Source organism: Aquarana catesbeiana, linkage group LG05, assembly GCF_042186555.1.
Source record: "Aquarana catesbeiana isolate 2022-GZ linkage group LG05, ASM4218655v1, whole genome shotgun sequence".
Lineage (NCBI taxonomy): Eukaryota > Metazoa > Chordata > Amphibia > Anura > Ranidae > Aquarana > Aquarana catesbeiana.
In genome coordinates this window covers 418194689-418202388 of record NC_133328.1, presented here as the reverse complement: position 1 = coordinate 418202388, position 7700 = coordinate 418194689, and positions in this window count along the sequence as shown.

Genomic DNA, 7700 nt, shown 5'->3' with positions numbered 1-7700 from the left:
ATTAGATTTTTGCACACACTGAAGTGTTATCTAATCTATCTTTCTTAGTCATTAAACTGTAAAAAAAAGTCTGGAAGGGTAAATCTGTGGCCAGTTATAGTTGTTCTTTCGCTCCAGAGTGTTGTTGTTCTTTATTTTTTCTTCTGATGAATTGGGGGTAATGTACAGTCTACTAAATGAAGGATGTCTGTTATTTAAGCAGGGATTGTTAAATGTTGTACATAAAAGGACTGCTCAGTGATAATGTCAGATATGCCCATTATGAATTCAGTGTGGGGCTAATGCCTGTAGTGTGGTGAAAGAGATAAATATTTTTGTACTGCAACACTACGCAAGGTAAATACCTGCTTGAAGCGTGTGGGCCTTGAAACAAAGATTTCGTATTTCTACTCTATCTTGCTGGCTTGAACTTAATGGATGTCTTAGTTTAGCCTATTCTCTGTGATATGGAACTGAATAAAATGCAGGATAGAATTTTGTTTGTGAATTGTGTCCCTTGAATTCTGTAATAGCCCAAGGATATAAGCATTATGCTAATGTATAAAGAGTGAACCATCTGATAACGTGAAGCCAGTATGCCTCATAATTAATTATAGCTAATTCCTTTGTTTGTCACTGAAAATTTTGCACCTCACCTTTCTGATAAGTATAGACTCACAAAATTAAGAGGTAATATGCTGTAACAATCAGCATAATGTTAGGGTCACTAGAGAATTTTTCATTCTTGTGCATTTATGGCTATGATCCTGATGAGGTCTTCTCTAAACAACGCTGCATCTGATTTGCTGTACACTTAGCAAACTGAATGTTAGACAATAAGGAGAATCCGTGTTACTTTGAATTCCCAAACAAATGCTGCCAAAAATCCTGTTTTTAATTTCCTTTATACATAATTAGGGTTAACAAATTCTTATATTGTATACTAGCATTTCTTTTGTTAAGAGAACATGCACTTTGCAAAGTGAACACTTACTTTGCTGTATGAACAGTCTATTTGAGCAAATCAACTCCACTTTGTCTGACATGATGAAATACATTTCCACTAGCTTCCACCCTAAAAACATGCAGGGAATTTGCAGCTGAAAAAAATAACTGGCATAAAAAAATTGCATGTGTAAGCCTCTTTCTGACAATTTTTGAAGGCAGTGGTAGTAGTAGTAGACAACCATGTTATTTTCAAGGGCATTCGCTGGGTTGAAGTTTTTTGAGTTGAAGATGACTATTGCTAGGCCAATAACGGATGTTTGTAGCTGCTGTCTCTGCTCCCATATCAATGGAATAATTGTTTAGGAAGAATGATTAATAATTAGTTCTTGCTCCCATATCCAATTGCAATTTCAAGCCCAACGCCAAAATTTTTTTTTTTTTTTAATACAGTGAGTAAGAATTAGAATTTATTGTCAGGTTTTAATCTTTGTCTGCAAGAAATGGGGGATGTGTTGGTCCTCAAGACATAAAACATTTTCAGAAATATTTCCTCACTGCATTAAAAATGTGTGAGATTTCCCATCAGTTCTTATCCTGAAAATAAATCAGGGGGATTTTTCCCAGTAGAAACAACAGCCGCAATGGAAATCTGACAAACTAAACTAAAGTATTATTGTTGCACCTCCCCCTTTTAGTGTGCATCAATTAAAACCTTTATTGATATAAATTATACATTTTCTTATACATAGAATGCCTAAAGTAAACATTCAATGCTTCATACTTCAAGAGGCGCAACAATATTAAATTTATTTTGTTTGAAGTAGGGATTGTGGTAATACAATTTTGTTGTTTGCAGCCACCCATTAGTTTTATCTGGATTTATGTTGGACTGATTATTTTAGCACACACTGGTTGTAAAAGGTAGCACGGGATAGCACACACCCATTGAAGAAACCTGACAAAGGCTCAAACCCTCCTCTACTGTATTCCAAATAAAAAAAAAATTGGCATAAGTTATGATTTAATGTGTATGAAGCTAGGGTCACATAAGAGATTTACCTACCAGTTTTTCTTTTAAATTGAAAATTGCAGCATGCAGATTGTGGCATCTGAAAATGACTTCAGTGCAGATAGGAAATGCTCAGATTGTGCCAAGCAAGAGGATCAAAATACCACGACTGGTGAAACAAATATCTTCTAATTGGCAGGAACAGAGCATTTCCTATTATTAATTTTAAACATTAAAGCTCTTGTGTGACCCAAAACTAAGTTTTTCTGAAATTCAGCAAACCTGAGTTCTTTTCAAAAACCTTATTGGGTCCTGGAATTAAAAAAAAGACCACTCTATAAAGTGTGACTTCACTCACCAAACAATATACATTTGTACTTGCTCTGCATCCTAGTAGCTAATGCCAATAGGATGAATTAGCTTTGCGAAGATAAATTTTGTTTCACGTAGTATTAGCATTTTCTCTGAGCATACAAGGACAAATACATTTACATTTTAGTAAAAGTATAGTCATGCTTTAAACTAGGCCCACACAAGAGTTTTTCGTATGAATGGATTATTATGCCTGCATTCTTTCAAGATGGAACTTGCAGTAAAAGCTGTATACAGTAGTATGTGACAAAATCTGAGCACTTCCCACTGGACCTTTACACTGAGATGATTCAGAGATAATTAGTTACATGTGAATTATTCATAATACGAATCTCCCTTAAAAAAAATGTGTTTTTAACCACTTCAGCCCAGGAAGATTTGGCCGCTCAATGATCAGGTCATTTTTTGCGATACGGCGCTGCATCACTTTAACTGACAATTGCGCGGTCATGCAACATTGTACCCAAATTTTACGTCCTTTTTTTCCCACAAATATAGTTTTCTTTTGGTGGTATTTGATCATCTCTGCGGTTTTTATTTTTTGCGCTATAAACAAAAAAAGAGCCTCAATTTTGAAAAAAACACAATATTTTGTACTTTTTGCTATAATAAATATCCCCAATTTTTTTTTTTTAAAAAGCACATTTTTTCCTCAGTTTAGGCTGATATGTATTCTTCTACATATTTTTGGTAATAAAAATCGCAATAAGCGTATATTGATTAAAAAGTTATAGTGTCTACAAAATAGGGGATGGATTTATGGCATTTTTATTATTTTTTTTTAACTAGTAATGGCGGCGATCTGCGATTTTTATCGGGACTGCGATATTGCAGTGGACAAATTGGACACTTTTGACAAATTTTTGGGACCATTGACAATTATACAGCAATCAGTGCTAAAAAAAATGCACTGATTACTGTATAAATGTCACTGGCAGGGAAGGGGTTAACACTAGGGGGGCGATCAAGGGGTTAACTGTGTTCCTTAGGTGTGTTCTAACTGTAGGGGGATGGGACTGTCAAGGAGGAGAGAGAGAGATCGGTGTTCATACTTAGTATGAACACACGATCTGTCTCTACTCCCCTGAAAGAACCGGGATTTGTGTGTTTACACACACAGATCCCGGTTGTCCCTCAGTCAGGAGCCATCGCAGGTGCCCAGCAGTCATCGCGCCCGCCGGGCACTCGCATCGGCTCCAGGCACAAGCCCTAGTGTCCAAAAGGTGTAGCAACGTAAGGTAACGTCGTTTCACCCAGCCGTGCCATCCTGCCGCAGTAAAACTGCGGAGGCTGGTCGGCAAGCAGTTAAAAGCTGTGATTCTGTCCGTGTGTTAGGATTAGATAGGAACTTTTGGTGTCTGTAATTTTAATCTCTTAAATCCTATCAGATGAGGGGACAAAAACAAAAATCTGCATGCCCCACAGATGTGTTTTCCAATTTGGGTACTCAGTTTACATATACTATTAGCTTGCTAAAAAATGTGTCATGTAAATTATTTATAAACTTGTATCTAAACTTAGGAGCAAACATTTAATATATTGCAATTTACCAGCCCTTGGTTGTGGTGTTCGGCTGGCCTCATTTGTTTTAATTTTCATCAAGTAAAGAAAATACCTGTTGTTCCTGCTAGAAATCCTGAAAACTACTAATTCTGTAATGGAGATGAAGAGAAGAAGACCTGAACATGTTTGAAATTCAGCCTGGGTGACAACCATGAGTCCCTCCATAAATACAGTGAGTGAGTAAGTACAGCCACCCTAGGACAGGGAGTGTGTTAGTTGCAGGATTACCAGGTGAAAATAAAAGGTAAAAATAATCCTGGAAAAAAAACACTGCAGCTACTTCTTCAGTTTTGGCTGAAGTTGGACTTTCAGCAAATGTTCAACTTTATATCTGGCACGATTATACAAATGGTTTGTGTTTTGTAATGAACACTTAATGCATTTGAATACTGTAACTATGTACTTTAACTGTGAGGGTGATTTACTACAGGGTGTATATTTTTAACCTTCTCTATGATGCATGACCACTTAAATTTCCCAGTCAGTGTTGGGCTAGGGTCACAGAAGAACTTTTCAACTTTTAGGCTCCGTTCAAACCTAAGCAATGTGTAACATTTTGTGTTTATCTGCCCCTCCACAGTGCCCACAGCTTATAAATCTTCTTTTTACATTAAAATACTGCCACAATATACCTTTTTGAATGATCTGTATACCACGGTTATATGATAAACTGCACAGTTTCTCCAGTGCTAAAAGATCAGGAAGGAGGAGATTTTCACTGCTGTCTGTATACATGCCCACATGTGTGAAGTGAATATCATGTGACCTGGCTATCTCTGAGAACAAGTAACTGTTCTCTCCAGCATAAAAGACACAACTGAGCATGTGCAGGTTGGGTACCCTGCCTGTGTTAGCTGGCCTTCCCCAGATAGACAGTGCAGGAGGGAAGGATCTATGCATACAGGATAAAACAGCCTTTTTACGTAATGCAGAGGATTAACCCCTTAAGTTCCACAGTGAGTATAGCAAGCATTTTATGATGCATATACAGACTGATTTTACTGTTGTGGGTTTAATAACACTTTAAGAGTGGTTTTGGCACATTTGTCGCACAAAAGACTATTGAAGTGAATGGGCTGCCTGTTGCATAACAAACGTGCCAAAAAAGCTTAAATGCCATTTTTTTGGCACTGATTCAAGTGCATTTGATTATGCACATTATTCACATTTATTATTTTGTTGCATTGAAAACAGGTAGCAAAAAGCACAGCTGCCACCCACATTTGATATGCCATTAAGAAATAATGGCACTGCAACCGTGGTGCTGTTTTTGTGCATTTATTGCATTTTTCCATAATCGTGGGCAGAAGCACATAGCCAAGTTTCCATGTTACTCACGTGTGCATGCAACCTTAAAGCATATTCAAACCCAAAAACAAAAATGTTTATATTTTTATTTTCTACACATAGTAGGGAAGGTATAGGACTCCCGTCAGGTTTTTATTGTGATCTGTGTCCTCATGGGGATATTTCCCTTTACTTCCTGTTGGTACAGGAAGTGATTGAAAATCTCTCCTGTGGGGAAACAGACTTCAAGAAAACCCTTCATTTCTTGTTCCACTTTCAAAGGCTGCCAGGAATATGGAAAATAGAATAAATCTTCCCAATAGGATTACTGACAATACACATTTAACAGAGGAACAACAACAAAATAGTTTTGGCTGGAGTTTTATATCAGCTATTTACATTTACCAATTTGCTGCATTACTATAATGATTCATCTTTTATTGAATTGTATTGTAATTGTACTGTCTGCCCTCATGTTTTAAACTGAGGCGCTATATAAATCCTGTATAATAATAAGGTAAAACACTGGCATTACCATTTTTAATTCTTATAGAGAGCAAAAAACAAATCCTGGACGGCCGCACACTGATAAGACACCTTTATTGTAGATAAAATCCAATACAGTCAGTTCATATTAGCAAAGGCAGAGATGAATGGCTGATAGCTATGACTAAGCACCAAAATATGCTGTGAAATGCATCAGACAATCATCCCTGCCTTTGCTAATATGAACTGACTGTATTGGATTTTATCTACAATAAAGGTGTCTTATCGGTGTGCGGCCGTCCAGGATTTGTTTTTTGCGCTCTGATTCACTGCAGAGCCTGCACCTGAGTGTTCCTACAGGGCGTATGCCTCGAGAGGATTTGGGTTTAGAGTGGCAATTATCTTCTTAAAGTGTTGTACTGACTTCAAGTATAACTAAATCTTTCAGTGGGAATGCTGGCTCTGGTGACCCTAGTGACAACCAAGGATTCCCTCACTTTAGAAGGATTTCCTCTCACTTCCTGTTTTGGATATGGGACAGGAAGTGATGGGAAATTTCCCCATTGAGACACAGAAGCCAAAAATAGGCAGGAGTTAAACCCTCTCTTACCCTATCCAAAATGAAAAAAAAAAAGTTTTGCTTTTAGTTCTACTTTAAGACATTTATTTTGTTTTAAACCAACCCTTACACAATTAAATTTCACCTATAAACATAGGAAAGTATATCCCACCCAGACTTCCCTTGCCTCCTTATTCAGAATTCACTGGGTCTTCATGCAGCAAAATACATCAGAGCGTATTCCTGCCAGCAGACCCCTCTACAGTGTTCTGCACTGGACCTAAGCAATTTTCTGTAGCTGCTTTCTAATTAATCGGGGTAAGGAGAACTAACATACTTTCATTAAATTATTTTTCAATAAATTGTATTCAGCAGGACCTACATGCTGCTTCCAGTTGTCAGAGCAGTAAATCTGTTATGCAAAACGCAGCAATAAATCACTAGGGAAAACCCATGTATTGATAGAACCCACTATAAAAAATAAAATCAGGAAAAACGCTTGTGTGCCAGCAGCCATTAGTATTGGTTCCTGGTTGTTAACATTTCCTATAGAACTGAAATGGTAATTTACCACACACAGTATGTTTTATACCAACCTAGACATTCTGTAATCACCAAGAGCTTGGATCACATTAAGGGAGCATTTCTACGTCATCTTATTTTTCCTTTAAAGCAACTGGGCCTTTGAAGCAGAGATCACATTACTAGTATTATGTTGAAAATACAAAATACAGAATACACCACTGGGTGGCACAGTGGTGTAGTGGTAGCACTCTCACCTAGCAGTAAGAAGGGTCGCTGGTTCAAATCCCAACCACGACACTACCTGCCTGGAGTTTGCATGTTCTCCCTGTGCCTGCGTGGGTTTCCTCCGGGTACTCCGGTTTCCTCCCACAAAGACATGCTGGTAGGTTAATTGGATCCTGTCTAAATTGTCCCTAGTATGTATGAATGTGAGTTAGGGACCTTAGATTGTAAGCTCCTTGAGGGTAGGGACTGATGTGAATGTACAATGTATATGTAAAGCGCTGCGTAAATTGACAGCGCTATATAAGTACCTGAAATAAATAAAAAATAAAAATAAAATACATCAACTAGTAAAACATTTGTATTGTACACATGGCTTCACAACTTTCCTGTTTTGTGTGAGAATACTAGTGATGTCATCCCTGGAGATAAAGTATAAAATAAGAGACCTCTCCCCCCCTAAAATTAAACCAAGGTAGCCTTCTTACAAAACCAAAGAAATTTCCAAGCTCAACTTACCAACCACCCTGCGACCAACCGAATTGACCTGTCTAACAATATGTGTTAATAAAGGGGTCTAGTCTGCACAGAATTGAAAACACATACATAAGCTACAGGCCCCTCACTGACACCTTTGCTGCCATAGTGCTATGTGCTGAGAGTTCAGTGTGCCCCTGTGCCTTTAAGGAGGGGAGGGCTCCTTCCAGGCTCACCTGCCCTCTGCCTATCCATTAAAATGCATGTGCTTCC